Genomic DNA, 22,743 nt, shown 5'->3' on the forward strand with positions numbered 1-22,743 from the left:
ATGTATACAAAAGAAAAATTACCTGTTTTTTTTATTATTATTATTTTGGATAACATAGACATCATCAGACATATTTTCGTACCTGGATGTGGAATAACTGGGATGGTGGAAAAACCTTTAGCTTATCTGAGAACTGGTCTGAGCAGTAATTTGGCTGGCACTGTCCAATCAAATAGACTTTCTAGTATTTACATGTAACTGGAGATGCAACCTATGAATTTCCTAAAAATATCAAAAACATACTCTTATTACTCGTTTGTATTTAATTTTGGTCAATACTAGTAAAAAAAAAAAGTCTTGTATAGAGAATTAATTAAAATTGCTTGAGAAGTGATTGTGCCTTTCAAATCTTTACATTTTATCCGCTTGGCCTATCTGCTTTTGTCTACTTAACAATAGTACAAAAACAGTCAAAAGTCTCGGATTTACACAGGCTTTTATACATTTCTCAAGTTAGGAACACACATCCACATTTATGAGGAGATCATGTGGCCTGACACTTCGACATTCACTGAATAAAAAAAGGTGATCTTTGGTGAAAGTCATCCACAGCGTTACCTTCAACTAGCTTACTTTGCATTGTAGGAGTAGACAAATATTTCTATCATGAAATATCAAGATGTTTAACTTATCAGTACAATTCATAAATCTGTATTTGTTGTCTGAAAGCTGATTCATACACATGACATTTCACCAAACAATATACAGTATATACAGTATATAGTACATTTTTCAATACAATTATTTATAATAGTTTGTTACACAATAATTACTCCATTTGATGGAAAACTATACTGATCTTGTTTATATATGATTTATAGAACCTCATAAAGACATTTGATGGAATAAAAACAAGCTGCTGGCCAAATGCAAAAAAGGTTTTGTTGGATCATAAAAACTTTCTGATACTTACTAAGGTTATCGAAGTCCAATGGAAAATTCTGCTAGATATAACAGAGTAAAAAAACCAAATGAATCTAATAGTGGTTGAAGTCTGCAAGAAAGTTTCCCATCTTCTTCCAGCTCTGGCAGTACTGAGCTAAATGTTATATTGTCAAACTGGTTAACTATTTGCTAATATGCTAATATGCAAAAAGGAAGTAATTAGAAAATATCACAGAGAAGCACTTGTTTGTTGCTGGGAAACATAAGGTGAATAAACTTATGTAAATGCACGTAACACATCTACAACATCTGACTTCACCAACAACCCCATTTTTTTATAGACTTACAGACCCAAGTAGGTCAGCAATCAAACAAATTGGTCCAACTCCATTTTCATTTGAAATGTATAGATGATAAAGGTTGTGTCCATGCAAATTCAACAAAAAAACTGTTTCATGGTTTGGGGTTCTGTGTTTCTTCTGTCCTGCCTTGTTTATTCTCATGTTCAGTTTATTTCACATTACCAGTTCTGTCTCATTTCCTGTTTTCTTATCTTAGTTCTTAGTCCTGCGTTCTAGTTCTGTGCCTTCTTAGTCCTGTGTCTTGGTTTATGTCTTAGTGCTTAGTCCTGGTTCTGTGTCTTAGTTCTTAGATCTGGTTTGGAGTTTATCATTTCCCATTTAGATGTTACATGTTTTCCCTTTCATTTATTGTGTTAGTCTGTCCTGTCCATGTCATCTGGTTCTGTATTTTGTAAGTGGTTTGTTCTTGTGTCAAGTTTCAGTTTGTTTGTGTGCCCTGTCTGTTCTCTCCTTGTGTCTGTGTCTTAGTCCTTAGTCCTATGTCTCCAGGTTAGTGTAGTCCTGTTTCCTGTTTGGTCATGTCTCTGTTCCCTGCCCTGGTTTTGATCAGTTATGCAGTTGTTCCCTGTTTTCTGTTTTACTTTGGTAACTCTGTCCTTGTGTGTCCCCATTTGCTTTAATTCCTGTTTAATTTTGTAGTGATCGGTTCTCACGTGTCCATGTCTAGCTTTGTTTCCTGTTGTTTGATTACCTGATGTGCTTCCCGCCCTGCTCGTTACCTGGTGTTTAAATGTTGGCTTCTTCTGTTCACTCTTTGTTAGATCCTTGTCATCGTCATTTGTAGAGTGTTCTGCTCTGTTACTCATGCTTGGATTATTTCTCTGTCTGTTGGATATCTGCTTTGCCTGTTCTGGATTCAGCTTTTGTTTGGACTTTTTGCCTTGTGCTTCCACGTAAGCCTGTTTTTGTTCATGTTAATAAATCTTTTGTTCAACTGCATCCTCCTCGCCTGTTGTCTGCGTGTGGGTCCGCATCTAAGTCTGCACTCAGCCACCCTCATGACACACCATCAAAATTGAGTTCTACAATAGGCATTACCAACACTATTAATATTTTTTAGCAAAGACATTGCAGAAGAAAGCACTGCAACACTGCTGCACGTGAGAGAGACAGTCCCAGTGGGAGAAATGAGACCATCTGCCCCATCTGCAGGTGACTGTCCCCGGATAGAGGATGGAGTTAAGCTGACACAGCGAAAGAGAGCAGCAGGGCAAACTGTCCTGCTATGAAGCTGCTGTAGCAGGCCCTGTAATAGGCCCACTACTGTTGTTTTAGAGAAACATTTAGTTTATAACTGACTATGTGCCAAAGGGGCACTGCTTCCAGTGTTGAATAACATCTTGGGTGTCTCACCAGGGGGGGATACTGTAGCCATGGATTTGTCACTGGCTGAGAAAGGGTGAGAATCCACTATGCTGGGTACACTACATCACAAAGAAGCATCATTTTAAATGATGAAACAGCTTAAAAATATAAGTTTAGGGAGTCATAAATGGTCATCAACCACATTCCTGTTTTGGAAAGTTGGTACACAAGCTTCTGATTATAGGTAGATGCATATTTAACACTGAAAAAGAAAAAAGCTGGTATCAGTTCATTACTGGTATTGACCAAAACCCTGGGTTCAAGCATTTAAGTGCTGTTTAAAAGTTCCATTTTGTTATAAATGCTAATTATATTGAATTAAATTGCAAACATTGCAGTTTTGTTACTGAAAGGAAGGGTGCCTGAAAAAAACTTTTCAAAACTGATTTCGAGAAAGCATCTCCGCCTCACCCCTGTGCACTTGGCTTGACAATGCACTGATTCAACTCCAAATACTCATTATACAAATACATAGCCTGAGGTAATGCAAACCCAAACATCCGAAGCAAATTAGACGATGCAATTCTGTGGAGGAAAGACACTACCATTAACATCTTACTTAACGATGTTACTGTATTTTGGATCAAAGGAGTGAGGGCTGTGAGATAACCCTGTTTTGCTTTCATGTTTAGATATGCTGGTTGGACACATGATATATAATTTAGCCAGAAGGAAATAACTTACCTACCATCAGTGTATGAGCAAATGGGGCTGATAAAGAGACTTATGGCAATTTGACATGCTTCTGTTGTAGCCAAAGAAGACTTTATCAGCAACATAAACTAGGACAAACCTGGGCCACTTCATCATACTAAAGAATATGAGGTGCAAATATCTGTCCAAGTAGCTGTGTAAACACATTAAAGAAAACAACAGAATTAATTAGGCCAGGATTAACTTATGAAAGATAATTAAAGTTACCCTGTGGAGTTTTCATTGTAAACAAACATGGTTTTGTTTGCATTCAGCGTTGCTCACCAAATGGTTTGTGTGTATCCTTCAGGCCTTACAAACATGCTAAATGCATTTTATATCTCACAAAACATTTGCAAAGGTTTTTTGAATGTTTTAAAACCTGTATTGTTAGAACTTACAGTCTTTTTCTTCTCCTTTATTGGCGCAGTGCCACAGCTAACTGTCAATATGCACTGCCACCCTCGGCAGAAACATGTTTCACCTCACCTGGTATGAATGTGCAAACATGAGAGCAATAAGTCGTATTATAAAGTGCAAGGTTACAGACTCCGGTTTGCAGTGCACATTCCCTGATGACACAGCCAACAGTTTCATTTTGTTTGGTGAACATGATACAGCTTCTAAAATCTAAAGCTAAGAAGCCTGCTAACAGCATTGATCCTGCCCTTGGTTTTATGGGCTCCAGTTGGCCACAGATAACATAAATGTTCTTGGTCAAAACTTCAAGGGCAATCCTGATCATATTTTATGATATCTGCTCTCCTAAGGAGTTTGTATGCAATTGTGAAATCAGGTAATAATTAAAGAGAGGGAAAAATAGCATTTATCATTACACTAATTTCAATTAAGTAATGCAGTAACAGTTAAACTGTCTATGCAATATGTGCTGATGACATAGCAACATGAGTCCAACCTTTATTCCCCCCACCTGGGGTAAATAATTTGCACTCATCTCTATTGGCAAACTGTGGATTTGACAATGGCTCATCTTTTCATTTGTCACTCTCACTCTTTGTGATGCTTTGTGAAGCCAATATCTATTAAAAGGCAAACTCCATTAGCTAAAAGCATGTTTTACTTTATTTGTTATAACCTACAATTCCCTATGTGACTATTATTAGCTCCAATACATCACCAGTACATTATTTTTGATAACTTTTAAAAATGCCACCCCAGACATTTCTGATAACAAGCAACCCATTTCTCAAACAGAAATCATCAAATAACGTCTTGATTGCATCATAAGGCTATAAGGAGATAAGAGTGTATTTGGTAAATGGAACATGAATCCACAAAACAACAAACCAAATGCATATCATCCATTGACGGAAACATCTGTGAATCATTATGCAAACTTAGGTTCATTCTTCAGAGTTCAATTCATTAAGGAGTATTGTTAGTTTCAGTGGCTGAGCCCTTATTATCATGCATTTAGGAAATGAGGCAAATAGAAAAGGCATAAGAGCCCAATCAATAGCTCTTTTCATTTTGTTTTAATGGCCACATCTTTTTTTCCCTCGTGGACTAAAAAGAACACAGGGGAGGTTGGTGTTACAACCATAAGATGTAATTTCTCTGCAGGAAAAAAAAAACATAATAATGCCTCCTACCCCTTTTCTGCATATTCCTATAACATTCTGCCAAATTGAGTATGGATTTAACATCAAAAGGTTACATGAATTTTTCAAATGAGATATTAAAGTCAATATTTCAACCAAAGGATATTTCAATTCAGGGGCTTACATGATGTGCTAAGATGAGCTGGCTTGCAGGCATGGCTGCTACAGTTTTGCCACAAAATGTACTTGCTAGAAAAGTCAAACCCAGAGATTTTGATGTCAGACATGGCAGGAAATATAAAAATGCCCCAAATCACTCCCATTTCAAAGGACAACAAGTCTATATGTTAACACACTACAGCGCAGCTTCTGTGCCATCACTGTGGGAGAAGAGGCCATTGAGTATCCATAATGTCTAGATTTTTAGTGAAAGCACTTAATCAATTAAAATACACTATTCTGTACCATTGCCTGGTCTACCAGCAGCCTGTGACACTGCTGAGGATTTAAGTGTTCTCTGAGTCATTTCAACAAAAGGGGCCAGTATGATTCCAAATATCAGATAAGTTTTGTACAAGTGTGCATGACTACCAAAGGGGTCCATGCGTGAAGTATAATTTAAGTTTATTAAGTTTAGCTATCCTTAAAATTACATTTTATTTTGAAGGTGAGTGGTCTCTGTTTCCGGTTTTAGACTTTCTTGTTCTGTTTTCATTGTACAATGGAACAAGCCAACCCTTTGGTGCGCTAAATTACATTGCACGTCCTCATTCAATGCGACAATAACACACCATAGTTCTAACATAGTTTAGGCTGCATTTGCTCTGGAAAAATGAACTCACATGGGTCAAGATGCATTTACATTAGCGCAAGTAGCACAATATAATTTGGTAATACCCCCTAAACTGGCATTTTTCATCATACAATGTGAACAACTGCAGATGAATTATACTTAACGCCCGGACCCAAAGCTCCACCATGTTGGCACATATGTTAAACACATTGTAAACACTTGAGCTTTATTGTTTGACTCCACCTTTATGGAAGATTTTATTGGACATTAATATTTGTAACCCACAGAAAACAATCCACAAATGTGTACTATGATGCGCAAATATTTCACTATCTACAAATGTGTATTTTTACATTTGTGATGCGTAAAATCATATCCACAAAAATACAGTGACTTCTACACACAAAACAGTTATTGCATATTTGCAGATTGCTTTCTGTCAATTTGCAGGTCACATTACATTTGGGACTTCCTTTTTACGCATTTGTGGAATTTCCAATCTGTACCACAGAGATCTGTAAACAGAGATTTGTAAATGTGAGAGCAGTTTATTAGCTACACCAGCAGGTGGCGGTAGCGACACTGCCTCTCATGAGTTGTATGAATACCCATTGCAGTACCCAGGGTCATCTGTAGGAGACAACAACTTCTGCTACTGTTGGACCACTGGACTTTACTCAAGTCTAAATTTGATTTTGACTGATGATTATTTTACACAAGCATAATGACTTAAGGAGTTTTCATTATAAATAAACACCTTATAAATTAGCTTCAACCAAAATGCATTTGATGTACTGTATCCTTAAAGCCTAATAATTACATTAAATTCATTAAGTTCCTCTACATAAAACATTTAAAACACAGTTGTTTTAAACTCGGCATCATTTATGTTAGCTTATGGTCTTCTTCTCTTCTTTTATTGCCGCATTGTTACCTATCACGGCTCATTACTGCCACCGGCTGCGCACGACTCTGACCTTTATGGTGCATGTGATGGTTGACCACGAGATACAAACAATAAGGGGACCCTAACATTGCTCAGCAACTTCAAAAACAGAATTATTTAGGACAATTCAATGACAAGTTCAAATCTTGTGATGTAAATATCGCTTATCTGTGAAGAGATTATAAGAAATATTATTTAGGATCTAATATTTTATAGACGTGTCTATGGTACGTTCAACACCAGCAGTGTCTATACCTTGGCAAGGTAAGTACATGGCATTATTTGAAACCTCTTTGATATAGTTAAAAACACCACACCTTCACTGAGGTCTTTTTTATAGTACTATAACTACTACTTGACTGGGGCAATTCATCAACGTAGTCGACATTATCGATTACGTAAATACATCGACTCGCATTATGTGCATCAAGGCGTTGCTGCATCCAGTGTTAGCAGGGATTCCACAGGCTCCAGCTACAAGACCGTGCCTTCGACCGTCTAAAGTTTGGGAGATTTTTAGACAGACACTCAACAACGTGGTACTCGCTCCGTGAACTTCACTGCAGCACAACTGCTGTCCACAAATACATGAAGCAGCATGAACTGCTGTGTCATGCTCTGTCTCCACACAAGTACGGCACATTAGTAGCACGTAGTCCGTTAAAATGTAAAGTATTTCTTCATTGCCTTCATGTTAAAAGTAATTTCTGCCCCGCTGTTGTCATGGCAACGTAACGTCACACTGTGTGTCATCTAACATTCGGCCATTTCATGTTTTCTGTTTAACGGCCACGTCTGAGTGAGAAAATAGTTGAATCTAACATTACAGACTGTCTGTATAGTCTGTCAATCGTTTCAGTTGTTTTCTTTGCCCCACACTGATGCAGAAATAAATTTGATTATCATACAGCATTACTCAATATTGAAATAAATTTCAGAAACATTAAAGTAAAGTAGCCTAATTAATGTCTGTTATTGTTATTATCACAATACAGCAGTGTCGTGTAAATTTGATTAATTTTAAGATACTGATACTATTACTACTAATACTCATTTATTGATTATTTTTCTTTAGAATACACAAAATTTGTCGACTAATCGAAAAAATAATCGTTAGATTAATTGATTTGAAAAATAATCGTTATGTACAGCCCTCCTAAAAAGCATTTAATAGTAAAGGTTTTCATGTATAATATTATTGTGCCCAGTCCCAAAAACAAAATCAGGGTTACATTTGGAATATTACGCAAGAGAGTTTGCAAAGGTTTAGAAAACCAAGGTTTAACACACATTTATGGAGCAGAGTGGACTGAGTCATTGTCATCATTAACACACCTTACAAAGTATGCAAGAGGAGGTCCTTTATACTGTTTTGTAATCAAGCTCTGTAATCAAGTCCTAATAACAGAAATTATACTAATGAATGCCAATATTGCTCGCTAATAGTTTGACTACAGCCAAAGCCGACTGATTTAATGAACTCGTTATAGATCAGACCACTATTGTCTGTAGAGGCATGAATTAATCTTGATGAGCAAAGCAAAATCACTTCTCCCAGATTAACAGCTGTATTTTCAATATGGCTTTCACGGGCTAATTAAGAAATAGGAGCTGAGTCTAGCGAGAAGTAATTCAAAAGAAAGTTTTACCTCATCTCCATCGGTGGGGGTAATCTTGAGGGAGCAGGTCGCGGGGTGCCCCTCTTCCCAAAAACCTCCACGCCTCATCCTTCATCTGCGGCTGCTCGTCATGTCCCGTCACCAGCACAGTTACACCTGAACACTCTGCTGCTGCCAAACACCTGGCTCCATCTCCCACTGTCCAAATGAAAAATAAGCATAATCTGCCTTTCTGAGTATCCAGCAAATGAGGGATTTCATGACAAATTGGGTGGAGGTTTATTATGCAGAAGGGGGAGGCAGAACAGAGACAGAGAGGAGCTATAATAAAGGGAAGTGTAGTTTGGATATGGCAGAAATTGTGGTAATGACTTGTAAGATTTTGGCTTGGTAACTACTGTGGGTATATTTAGTGTCCATAACATGTTTTTTTTTTTTGTAAAAACACACTTTGAATCTTAACTGAATGTTTTTAACATTCACTGTAGAATATATCATTTTAATGTGTATCCATTTTATATATCTAAACATTTAGAATTATGTACTGCATATCTACAATATTTCAATAAGAGATCTATTTAGCAACAATATTTTTTTCTAATCTTTAACCCAGTTTGTTTAAGAACCCAGCACAATGTGGTGAGAAGTATGATGATCATCGTGAGGAGAAATTCAGATTCACACTGTAATAGAGAATTAACTGCCTCAATAGCTTGATGGATGTGTTTCTTAAAACTTAATTAGTGTGAAGATAAGTGGGCGTTCAATAAATGTCTGGCAGTTGAATACAAGTGGCATTCAAAAACATTTCAAATTGCATAAAACTGAGAGAGTCATTAAGAAGCAAGAGGAGTGAACACAAAGGCAACTAGATTGTCATGGTTTGCAGTACTCTTAGGTGTATGTCAAATAGTCCCTGTTTCCCAAAACAGTGGGACTTAAGACGTTTGTAGAAGTATTGTACATTAACACATACTTTGTCCCTGCTTGAAGAAAGTGAGGCACATCATAAGAAGCTGCAGGAGCTGCAGCAGGAACCAGAAACGACGCTTTATTGTTTTGGATGTTTTTAAGCCTATACTTGTTGTCCTCCCTGTTCAGTGATGTAGAAGAGTGAAGTTTAAATTAAAAAGAAAATAAAACTAAACTAACACACATACAAAAATAAAATGATTTGCATAATTAATCTGCCAGTTCCGTTATCACCGGCCTCCTCTACCTCTTATCTCTCTCTTAGGGCTGAAATGTCACTTCCATGTTCTGTTTTCAGTTTTCACTGCAGTGAAGCTAGTTTTATGTTGGATATTCGACCTCTATCGAACATCCAACCTAAAACTTTAAATTTCACCGCGGTACGTTCTTCCAGATATGATGCCGCTGTTGCGAAACAGGACTTTGCATTCAGGATAAACAAACGTGGAGGAAAGTGAAGCTTACTCATAACTGGATAATACTGAACAGGAGGAAGAGAGAGAAGGAGAGAAGTCTGTTGAGCCACGCAACATTATTCCAGCCATTTCAGCCATGATGTGTGTCAGGAAACTTTTAATGACTTGCCCACAGACATTCAGTTTACTTTCTAGTTCACCAAGACATACTGTTGTAGTGATGTTGGCTGTAGCAGGAGAGCTGTGAGTATCGCAGTCTGGAGCTGTTGTGCTGCTCTGGTGCCGTCTCGTCCTCTCATGTTAGCTTTGCAGCAGCAAGTAGCATCAGTTTGCTAACCCACAACTAATGTATACTTGCTGTGTTGTCACTCTATATCATGATATTTGTCATGTTATTGGATAGACTGTTAAATACACCACATTACTTTAAAGGGTATTCTGAATTCTATTAGAAAACATGAAAAATGTACGTGTAAGTGCTCATAGAAAAGCGCTTCTAAGGGCCCTAGTTTGTAGACTACAAAACAATGAGGACTGGTATGTGAGGAAATAACACGCCCCAACCTCCAAGTAAACTTCAGAGAGTGTGCATCCTTTGTTGTAAGTGACCAAAGCAGATTATTAAGACAACACAAATGAAGTCAAACAAAGCAGCAGCAGCCGAGCCTAACAGAATACGTTGAAAACCTGAACCTAACTGGAAAAGAATAAATATCAACCTAAGGAAGAGCGGGGACAGACAGACAAACAAACAAGAAGGGGAAAATGGCTTCACTCGCAAAATGGGACATTTAAAAAAACTGCCGACAGGCAGGCAATTGAATTTGCATACCACAAACTTTCATCTGGGGGATGTGAAGAAAGACTCCACCGCAGGAATCATTTAATATTTAATAAATTAGAAACAGTAGCTATGGCTAATTAGAATTTGCACATTTACAAATCAGCCCTGATAGCAAAACAAATTATGAAATATAACGGTGCTCTGTGGATTACCAAGGGAAAATCAGATGATAGACAAAGCAAATGGAGTATCACTAACAGCATACTGTCAGAACATATCACACAGCTAATCCAGTTAGAGGGGGATGCCATAGAGGCTTTGCTTTAAAATATTGATATGCTATTCCGTAAAAGCTTTTTTTTCTTTTTGCAAGAGTACACTCAGTCTAACACTTGCTTATTGCTCATGGGTCATTAGCCTCTCATCCTCTGCTGCTTGGCCAGTTTGCTTTGAAAGAAAGGCTTGTGATTAAATGAATGTGTTTGCTCTGGTACTCCATTAGAGAAGGTCTGGATGCTTGCAGTTCCATTGTTTATATTATGGGTACAAAAGCAGGCAGTGTGTAAACTGTTGTATTCATTATTAGATTACTTCCTGGTGTGATGGCTTTTGGTAAAAGCCATGGAATTCTTGTAAGGGGACTTGACGTGTACTCAGGGGAAAAACATTTATCAAATGATAAAGTCCAAGGCCGAGGCATATTCAAACTAAGCAGTTACAGAGTAGATGCCATACAAAATCTACATCAATAAAAGTCAAATAAAGAAATGTGGAATAGCACAGAGTGGATTACAAAGCTATTCTTCATGTCATTCTAAGGCTGTTAACATAACAAAGTGAGAGCATATTTATCATAATGTAGCAAACACATAATGTAACACTTTAACTCCATTTTACTCCAATTTAAAAATCAAATTTTCACTGCAGTGAGGTTTACATCTAGTCACTACACATACAGTATCTGTCCTTTATAATGCTGCTAAATCAAACCACAGGAGTGAACAAAATCAGAAGTGATGTTAGTGAATGTAATGTATGGTAGTGAATACTCCAAAACTGCCTAAATACTGGGAAAATAATTTGCATAACAGCTAATTTTGTTCATAATATAATCAAACAGCAATCACACTTTCATAATACATAATTAAAGTTAAACTGTGTCTTTATATTGTCGTGAATAACAACAAATACAGAAATGAACAACAGTTAGAAATACATAAAGTATGTTAGGGTAAGCACAATTCAGAGTGCTCTAAGAACCTCTGTGCTTATGTGATACAGCAAATGTATTTAGAGTGAAAGAAAATGTGTTCCAATACTGACACATTCAAGTAAACACATACCACACTATATCAGATTTATATGGGTCTCCAAAAGTACAAAATTTAATGCACACCGGCACTGTGCGACACATCAAAACCTCTATGTAAGCCTGCACTCCATTGGCGCCATTGCCGTTGATACATTTCACCTTGTTCTATTTCCAAGGCTCAACACACATCAGCTCTAAAGAACAGCAGCAGTTTCATTACATTCACTTCCCGGCTCGTAGTTGCCTTCCCCTGGCTGCTTCTTCTGGCTGTATGATGCGCCTGGTGTGCTCTATTGACGCCAAGTGAGGCACGTCAAATAATGCAAGTGCTGTGATGCTGGCTCTTAATTTGGAACACGTCACCAGCTCACTCTCATCCCTTAGTAAAGGATCAGAAAACTTCAAAAAAATAACAGCAAAAATACACATCATTTACACAGGCAATAAACAAAAGGCCAGATTCATGTTCTTTATCATCCAGCTTGTTATTAGCAACAAACATGGTATAAGAGGAATATCTGTGGAAACCTTTACACTCCTTGACAACAGGGGGCCAAACAACGCCCTTTGAAAGAAAAATGTGTTGTGACATTGTCAGCCTCAATCTGCAACTCTGTTATCACAGCCCGATATGATAAAGTTTAGAGACGGGAGGGTTTTAAGGCTAGCAAAACTACAGTTTATATGAACTATAAGTTTTCCTAATCACATACAAAGGTCAGTTACATAGTGATTTGAACAGAATGTTACAAATTACCCAGTTTCATGGGCTGTTCTGTTGAGAGGAAGATAATAATAATAATATTACTAATCGTTTTCTAATAATCTAGTTGTTTGTTATTTTAACAAACAACTAGATCTTCCACACTAATGCACACTAATAAAAATAAACCTTGATCGTGTAAATATCTGATCATCTGTAATGAGCTTGTTTCAAATAAGAGTTAGTTTTGTATGTGCACACATTCATGCTTTGTCTTTAATTATCGAACGTGTGGATGTGATAGAAAAGAACACTATTTCACTTTAAATATTTATTCTCTAGAACACGCTGTAGCATAATTGACACAGTTTTGGCCTGCACTGATAGCTAACATTTTACTAAAATAATATAAAAGAAACGGATACGTACATATCATTGTACTTTACAGTCTGAGATCTCTGACTAAAGAAGCTCCGCTGAATGGTGTGCATTCAGAACCTCACAACCTTTGGGCCTGCAGTATTTTATGACACTTTATAACTAAATGCTGCCCATTTAGCTGTTTGTGAATAAAGCCCTTCCAGCTGCTGACTATTGCATTTTTTTTATCTATTCATTTTCAAGAAACAGGAAAACACAGAGATTTACCCTTTGCAAGTTGTACAGAATTTTCCAACATGGGTGGGAAAAGATAACAGGCCAAGATTTAATAAGCACATTTGCATAATCAATTCAATTTAAATTTTGGCTTTCAGCATCAACCAGTATTTCTGGCAATATTCTGCAACACAGAAGCAGTGTTGAAAATTTTATATTTACTTTTATTTTTAAATAACGAACTCCCATTGTGGCATTTTGCTGTCCTTTTATTCATTCAAGTTGTGAGGGAGTGAGGCCACCAAAATTTGTTCCAGTTGTTGTCTTGTAGTAAGTAGCAAATTATTTCTGTCTAGGAGAACAACATTTTAGAAGTTTAGATAGTCATCTGTTGTTCTGTTGTGTCAGTTGACATGGGTGAGCTATGCCCTAAACAATAAACGGGGTTTACAAAATTGTACCCAAATGTTAAATTGTACTCTGTTCGGTAAATTTAAAGCCAACTATCTGCCTGTTGCCCATATCCACTCTAGCTATGACAGGCCAATCAACACTTAGCATTAGCAAAGCATAAAGTTATCTCCAAACATGGTAAATATGCATGGTTTTATTTATTCATATTCAAATACTCTCTAAGATTGGCATGTAGAGCATGTTCACATATGGCAATATCTAGATTAGGAAACGGACTTTGAGATTTATTCATGCCTGCTGTCTGCACTGAAACTAAGCAGAATTTTAAATCAAGGACCTTCAGATGTCATTTGATGAGACAGAAAAGAAAAACAAAAAAACATTTGACATGCCATACAAAAGATTTTATAAAAATAAAAAAGAATTGAATATAAAAAAAATACAGACCAAAAATCTTGCTAGCTAAACCAGTTAAAAATCATGTCTAGCCGAAAGTGTTGCCACTTGTACACTTTCTAAACTGCCTCCTAAATGTTCCATAAATGTATCAAACAACGGATGAGGCATCCATGAACATGGCTGCCCTTCTATTCCAATGAAAACCGCTCGAATACTGCATTTGTTGGAAACGTTTCTCCTGCTTCCTACTACCTACAAATTACTGACAGTTTGGTCAGAAACATGAACACCAGTAGCCCGCTGGAGGTCATTTTGTAGGGCTCTGACAGTGCTCTTCCTGTTACTCCTCGCACAAAGGAGCAGATACCGGTCCTGCTGTTGGGTAGTAGCCCTTCTACAGCCCTGTCCAGCTTTCCTCGTGTTATTGTCCATCTCCTGGTATATCCTCCATGCATGTGTATGTTTGTGCCATCCTGGAGGAGCTGGACTACCTGTGCAACCTGAACAGGCTGCAGGTACCGCCTCATGCTACCAGTAATGACAAGGACACTTGCAAAATGCAAAACTATAGAGAACAATCAGGCAGGAAGGATAAGGAGAGAGCAGTTGTCTGTGGTCAATACCTGCAGAACCATTCCCTTTTTGGGGGTTGTATTGCAGGTTTGTAGTAACAAGTTACAAGTAACGCATGAGTATAAAAGTGTTTTTTTTAGTTGTTGTTTTTTTTTTTTTTAGAAATGGTAACGTTTCACGTTCCTGTACTTTTATTCTTTACTTAAAGAGGTGGCATTATGAGTTATTGAGTTATTTTTTTTTGTGCATGTAATAGGTTTGCAAAGTGAAAAAGCCCAAAGTCCACCCCAAAGGGAGTTCCCATCTCCCACAAAAAACACTGCTCTGAACTGCCTGAAAACAGCTTGTTTGTAGTCCAGACTTTTCTTCCGCTTTGCTGTGACATCACAGCGAAAGGCTAGTCTGACACACCCTCAAAAACACCGGTGGAAAAACACTGAGCTGCAGCACATGTCCGCCTGCTGCCTCTCCTCTCCCTTCCAAACACTAGCTAACCTCCAGGCAATGGACATAAAGTTGTTACTGTGATGTAAAGACAGAGCTCAGTTAAAAGGGAGTTTCCAGAGGCCACTAGTGGTGCGGTTCTAAGATTGCAACCAGGTGTGTGCTCGTAAGCGTGCTCGCTTGAACTCATGAGCGAGCATAATCCAAAACACAACCACCTTCATAGAGAAATATGAGGTAGAGAAAACACAGCCGCTGTTCCTTTCATTCGACTCAGCGAGCCGCATATTGGCTCACGACTCCCGGAAAAAAGGCAGAGTGACAGTGGCTATAGACAGACAGGGAGAACAGACAGACTTTGAAACTCAGGTAAACTTCCACTGCAACGTTACAGTAATAGTTAACTGTAGGTTGATCTAATCCATGCGCTCGTTACATGATAACGTTACATTTACTGCATTTAGCCGACGTGCTACATCGTAAGCTCGCCTGCTGCTTTCAGTAACCATCTTTACTATCTGTGAATCTGTCTCAGCAATGTCAGCACAGCTACATATATTAGATGATAATGAAACGGTTAGTGAGCCGGACTGAATATTATAATGAGATTGTGTCACACTTACAGTTAGACCACAGTAAGTAACTTTACTGTAACTAGTGATAGTGGATGGCTCTTCCTCTGTGTTGTTGTGACCATTTTGTTGCAGTGTTTTATGTTATGTGGGTCACATTAGTTACAGCGACTGAGAGGTGGAGAAGCTGTGTATCTGAGTATTGGTAAAACCACAATAAACATAAACTGAATGTTACGAAGCAAACAGCGGCAGGTCTGAGCTACTGTAGCGTTAGCTGGCTGCTCCTGGCTGCATCACTGTAGGCTAACGTTAGTAAACAAATCGCTCCACATTTGATTTTTCACCGTTACATCCTTTCTTGCAGGATAAATCAACATGGGTGGCGTTAGTTGGTGAATAGATGTGGAAAGCGATATAACTTTGCACCGGGTAACATTAGCAACTGCTCTGCGTTAGCCGGCGAGCTAACGTGACTTTCTCTGTGTTTCTCCAGCTTTATTAATGCTCACTTTGTTCTTACTCGACATCATCTGAAACGAGACGGTTGTTTTATGGTGTTAGTGGACTGCATATCGTTAGCTGCCGTGTTGTCGCTGTAGTCAGAGAGAGGCCAGGGAGCGCGCACAGGGCTGAATCCGACCCGGAGACCTCACATTAAAAGCAGAACAGTGGGTGATGCAAGCAATGGAGAAAACAGGCGTGTGCTTCATTTCTAAGTGAGTTTTGAGCCCACTGACAATAAGGCAATGACAATTTGATTGATTTATAAATATCAAAAACTTACATATAGCCCCTTTAAAACTATATGGATGAAAAATACATTTGTTACAGATTAATAAGTCACCACTCTGAAACTCTTGCTCCAGTCCATGTTGCTAAGCTGGTAAGGGGAGATAACAGCTGAACCGAAGCTGTGTTTACCGGCTTCTCACGACTGCCCTACTCTACTTCTAATTGGCTAGTTGTCCTTAACAAGGAACTGCACATGGGCAACTTCCTACAAAGATCTTGTAGAGGTAAGTTGCATCAGTCCATAGCTAAAACAAAGCTTTCAACACACAGGGTGAAAAGAGGAGCTGCAGCAATGTGCAGTATGACAAAAATGATATATATATATATATATATATACATATATATATATATATATATATATATAAATGAAACCATGTAAACCTGTTCTGGTACAACCAATAAATAAAATTATGAACTTCAAAATGAGCTTAATATGATCTCTTCAAGAATTTTTTAAGCCAGTAATCTACATTTAATCTACTTTTTACTGAAATTTATTTTGCAATAAAAAAAACATGTGGAAAAGGTGACAGAAATATGGTATTTATTTGTTATATAATTTTTGGGGGAAATTAAGTCTCCTAATGAAGCTGAAGCTGAATGATGTTTTAGTAGCATGCTTCATGTACATCGTGATTTATTTACATTAAATTTTAAACTGCATTTTCATTTTACTGATACACCAATCTATCCACTTATTGTCCAGGATATTCTGCCTTCCTTTAGCATGAGCCACTTCATCAAAAGCCTTGCACATGCCAACCAACCTTCACTATTGCTGGCTTAATTTAAGTTTCCAAATGCCAGGTATGGATTGCCACAGTGCTGCTGTTCTACTGTGCTGACATAAAAACAAAATACTGATTAAGAGCAAGAAAAGTAAAAATGTATGTTTTTCATTCTAAATCTGTTTTCTGTAACAAGACGTTGTAGAGATCGATCGCCACCTGCCAGAGATGGGGACTTGAGTTAGAGACTCGGACTCGAGTCCGACTTAAGTCGCACACACAGTGACTTCAGACTCGACTTGAGACTCATCCTCAAAAGACTTCAGACTCGACTCGGACTCGAGGTGCGGGACTCGTGAACAATGTTTATTTTTTTAGGAAACATCTGATGAGCTTGCTGTTATTCCCCTCCCTCCGTTATCTATAACCTGCCTACGTAACGCGTAGCAGCTGCTGTGCCAGTCATAAACTTTGGCTTTAAAACTACATACAACAAGGCCCAAACAAAGAAGCGCAGAATGCAAATATGTTAGTAACCTGTGGTGAGTAAACATGTTTAGCTCAACATTGGCCATCTAACGTTAGCTTGCTTCTTGCTTTAGCTACGACCCATGAGAGGTGTTTGTTTACTTGCCAAATTTGTGGGAGTTGATCATTTATATCACGTTAATTATTACCATTGGCTGGAAAGAGGTTACAGGTTTATTGTTTATCATGTAGCCTAACCTTACAGTTTTATTTAGTTATAATATTACACTGGTTTGAGAGTCTGCAGGAAGTGTTGACTTACAGCAGTTTAAGCTGTCATTGATTGCATTGCACATTATGGTTGTGCTCTGTAAGTTAAAAACAGGTTACAACTTTATTGTTGACCATGTAACTTTACAGTTTTATTTAGTTAACTTAACACAGGGTTTGTTGAATTACAGTAGTTTATAAGCTGTCATTAATTGTAGACGCATTGTACATTAGGCTACATGGTTGTCCTCTGTAAGTTAAAAACAGGTTACAGGTTTATTGTTGCTTATGCAATGTCACAGTTTTATTTAGTTAACGTTACACTGGGGTCTGGGGAGTGTGTTGACTTACAGTATTTAATAAGCTGTCAATAATTGCACATCACATGGTTGTGCTCTGTAAACAGGTTACAGTTACAGTATTCCTTATAGCCATGCAGTTTTATTAGCAACCTGGATTGAACGCAGCAGGTGATACATACAACATTCGTAATAACCACGAGAGACTTGAGACTTGACTTGGACTCTAGCTCAAAGACTTGTGAGCGTCTCTGCCACCTGCTAACCAAGACAGGTTGAAACTCTTGGTATGGACCTTGTTTTCAGATCTCAGGAGCAATCCTTTTACGATAAGATGTGCAATAATATAAGCAAGTTCCTCCGCATACTCTTGCGGAGGAACACAGGGTGAAATGACTAGAATGGCATCAAGTCCACATATTTTATTAAGTTGAGACTAATATGAGCCTGTTTAATTTGACCTCTACTGCAGAGTATCTGTTCAAGCGACTGAGAAAGCAGAAAATGGATGTGAGGTACAGTATTGGTCCATGTTTATCTATCAGGTGTGGTTGTTTTTTGGGTTATTTTTTTTAAACATTTAGAGCAGTCTGTATATGGTTATTTAACATTTCAACCTTGGAATTTATGTCTTTGGATTCATGAACAGCAGACGAGTCAGTGATAGCCAGACACGCACCAAGAGCCTTCATTCCTTCATGGGTTATTAGATGACCTTTCATCTGCTGCATTTCACAGTTCTATTGCTTAGACTCAAGAGTACTATTTGGACTCAAAAGGAGACTTTCATGGTCAGTGGAGCCAAGAGGGGCTAGAATGGTTGTAGTAGTAGAGGCATTTCATATTTGTAAAGGTTGTGTCCAAAACAACCTCATATTTAAAGATCTGTTGAATGTCAAGGTGAGAAGACATTTGTATTTTTGTGGGTAATTGGTTCAAATCCCCATCTGATAGGATGTTGTATTCATCGGGACAATGGTATTGATGAGATAATCTAAACCTTTTGCATTTGTATTGTATGTTATAATTTAATATTGGAACATTTATTTTTATATTATGAACAGAGGTTGATAAGCATTTTATTTGTGGTAGAATACAAAAACAAAAAAATGTCTGTTCTGTTATTCTTTCCAAAAGTAGCACTTATATCAGTTCAACAGTTCTGATGAAGTTATGTACTTACTTGAGTCTTGCAATTTGGTTGGATGCACTTACTGTAAGTCGCTTTGGAGAAAAACGTCAGCTAATTAAAGGTAATCTATCATCGCTGAGATTTTACTGGAGGACTGGCGTGGGTGGATCTAGCCACACACAGGGAATATTATCACTCTTATCTTCTTCTTACTTGTACTCTGTTTAATACCATGTATCATATACATTCACCCCTCACCCCATGTCCCAAGCCCCAGTCTTAAAACAGGCACATACAATGTTCATGAATGTCTGCGTGTTTGAAACAAATGCTCAAATTTTCTGATTCGACCCAGTTAAACATTATCAGAGGCCTCTTTGCCAGTTGACAGTTTGGCACATTCTGTAAAGAATCAAATATTCTCTTGCCACTACTGATATCCTATTGATGTTGTGACATTAAGTTAAATATATGCAGTTTAAACAACCAGAGATCATCCAGTTTCATTTAAAAGACAAGGGGTCAGTCAGTCACTGGCAACCCACAATGAATCCCTTTTAAATGGAGGACGTGGGAGTGTCATTTGGAATCACAGACAGCATCCATTTAAAAAGGGCACACTTATTTGATTAGCAGCATGATGGGAAGGCCCAGAGAGGACAAGGCACCCTTGATCAAAAGGGGAGAACTGGCTGAAATTAAGACAAGTAAATCCTTCTTGCTGGTGCCACTGTGTCCAGGTAAGCAAGGTTCATGGTTACAACTAAGACTATGATTAGATGGTATATCTTAATTCTGCAGACAAGTTTGAGCCACAGGATCTAGACTGGACAACAATCTCCGATATCAACAACCAAACTGTTGATGAAGTAAAGCATGACTTACATCACAACTACAGATCTCTCACTTGATACCAGTGACATGGATAGTGTTGTTAAGACACTGTATGTGATGTAGAGAAGATTATTTTGCCCTTCATGTGGAGCCCCTCCACAGGCACGAGCTGCAGGCTCCACCCCTCTATCCCCATGTGCCAACATGTCAATCAGCTGTAATTGCCATCCTGGAGGAACAATATCAGGCCATGGAGCTCTAACAACACAGATTCATTGCAACACCTAATCTGCTAATGAGCTCAGCGTGGCTATTTTCAGCATTGCCGCAGACATCATAGCCATTGCTGAGGAGGCCTGGCGCGGCTTCCAGTGACAGCAGAGGACAGTTGGCCTGTTGGAGGAGGTACAAAGCAGACCTCAGCCTGCACGCTTCAGGACACCACAGCCAGTCCAGATCCTGTTTGGAGGGATATGTGTGATCCCAGCACATCACACTTGCTGCTTAATATTCTGATTTACAAAGCCACTTTTTTCATTCCGTCAGATGCTGCATGATGACATCCCATCGTAAAAACATATCTATGTAATCTAGGTTAGAACTTCCACTTAGTTTGCTTTTCATTGAGCTCACAAAATCCTCTGCGAGCTTGGAATCAAATTGGATAAATAATACATGAAATAATAGGCCAAAAAGACGGGGTTTGTTTTCCAGCAGCTCTCTGGAGCTCTAACTTTCGCTGTTCAAGAACAAAAGCAAGAGGAAAAAAAGCAACACAAACAATCCTTAATGGAACTGATACAAGAGGCTTTTTAATTATCTAACTCAATCAGCTAAAGACCAGTGGATCAATGAATCCCCATTACACTCCCCAGCTCTGTGCCCAGACAGCAGCAGTTTACATCAGTTCAAACAGCAAGGCATGCTGCAGCTAAGTGACAGATTACAGGTTGTGGCTAATCTAATGCGCCCACAGCATTTGTACAGAGTACATCTTTAATTCAGACTGCAAGCTTCTCTCATTGTGACCATGTCACTTAACTGATACAACCTCTCTGAAATATTTATTATCCCCTGCAGGACATGTGACTTTACATTTTGAGGTCTTGTGAGTTTGCTGGGTAACCTACATGGTGGGTTTCGAAGAACAAAAGAGACCTCATTTTGATCTGATTTCCTGATTGTCAGATTGCATTCATCATAAATAAACCACAAACAATAAACAGCTTATTACAGGAGGGATCAAACTGCAATAAAAATTGCTTTAAGACATAAATCAAATATGTTTTAGTTTGGGTTGCAACACAAACACAGTAAAGTTATTCTGTTTTGGAATCTTTAATTGTAATTAACATGAAAAGTCAAAACTCAATGCCATAACATTGAGAAAAGCAGCAAATCACTACATTTGAGAAGCTGAAACAAACAAATGTATGGAATTTTGTTTTAATGAATGATTTAAACATTTAATTGATTAAAGGTTCAATTGATAAGATTTAGTGGCATCTAGTGGTGTGAGTTGTGAATTGCCACCAACTTTCCAGTCTACCACTGCCCCCTACGCTTTCAAAGATTGTACGACAGCTACGGTGGCTGACGCAGCACAAAAGGTGTCTCTTCTGAGACAGCAGAGAGTGGCAAGAAATGAGGTTAGGTATATTTATTAAGAAATTATATTTACTTAATTATTCAGTAAAACTATATGTTATAGTGACTTGGCCACTGACAGATAACATGGAAAATGTAAGCCAAGAGTGTGTAACCCTGTCACTGTTTCTGCACCACAGTCCATTATAAACCACATGATAGATAAAGTTTATACAAACATTGACAAGGGAAACACATTCATTCTCTGTGATTATGGACCCTCACCAAAACTGCCCACCAGCAATAATATCTAAACCACGGTCAAATTATGGTGCTTTGATGACGGCAAAAGATATAAATAAATACTTAGATAGTGGTGCTTAAATAGATCTCAGTCATGGCAGCAACAGTTACTCATATAATCACTTCTTCTTTAGTGGTTTTGCCTACAAAATAAAAGTGCGAGAAGCTTGTTTACTTTAACACAGTATTTGGGGTTGAACTGAGATTTTACTTGCATTTTACTTTTTTTTTACTTTTAATTCTGAACAACATTAAAAGCGTCTCTAGGTTGATGGATGCAAATCAAACACCGCAGCACATACCGTAATGTCAGAAATGTTGTCCCAAGGTGGGATCAAACACCATGTCATTATAGGTGAATATTATGTCTCATATTCTCACCCAGCACCTAATGGTTGAAAAAATTGCTCTGATGCAAAACTGATTTGCTGACCCCCGGCAATACATTAATACTACTTTTTGTTCTTCTAACATATGTATTCAACATAATGATGAGTGTCTACACTGCCTGAATTCAACCAGAAGTAGAACAAGAAGAATGTAGCGACGAAACGCGCTCTGTAGCGCTGTTTGTTTTCAGCTACTGTAGAAACATGACAATGCAACGTGGCGACGCCTGTGGATATGTAGATAAATGTCTCATTCTAAGGTAATTAAAACATAAAAGTGTATACATTGTTATAGATCTTATATTGCATTTCTGTCAATAAATACACACTGGACCTTTAACTTAAACTTAAAAAATCCCACCCCCTCCTTTCATTCTGACCAAATTAAATGATTGACAGATACTGGATTTCTTTCACTTGTGTCAGAGCATTTAGTTTATTGATTGCTGCCGGGATGTAAAGAGAGTTTCAACAAATATAACAAAAATGCTTCTGAAATAAATTGCCTACTTAAATACTGATATTGA

The 22,743-nt window shown here is 38.0% G+C and overlaps 1 protein-coding gene across 3 annotated transcripts in view; it reads right to left on the minus strand.

Moving 5' to 3' along the window:
- LOC123971628 overlaps nt 1-22,743 on the minus strand; it is a 161,581-nt gene that overhangs the window by 113,447 nt on the left and 25,391 nt on the right. For all 3 annotated transcript variants that reach the window (XM_046050573.1, XM_046050571.1, XM_046050572.1), the window contains exon 3: nt 8,256-8,423. The gene's annotated coding sequence lies outside the window, so the exon portion shown is untranslated. The remainder of the gene's footprint in view (nt 1-8,255; nt 8,424-22,743) is intronic.

This window comes from Micropterus dolomieu, linkage group LG05 (genome assembly GCF_021292245.1).
Source record: "Micropterus dolomieu isolate WLL.071019.BEF.003 ecotype Adirondacks linkage group LG05, ASM2129224v1, whole genome shotgun sequence".
NCBI lineage: Eukaryota > Metazoa > Chordata > Actinopteri > Centrarchiformes > Centrarchidae > Micropterus > Micropterus dolomieu.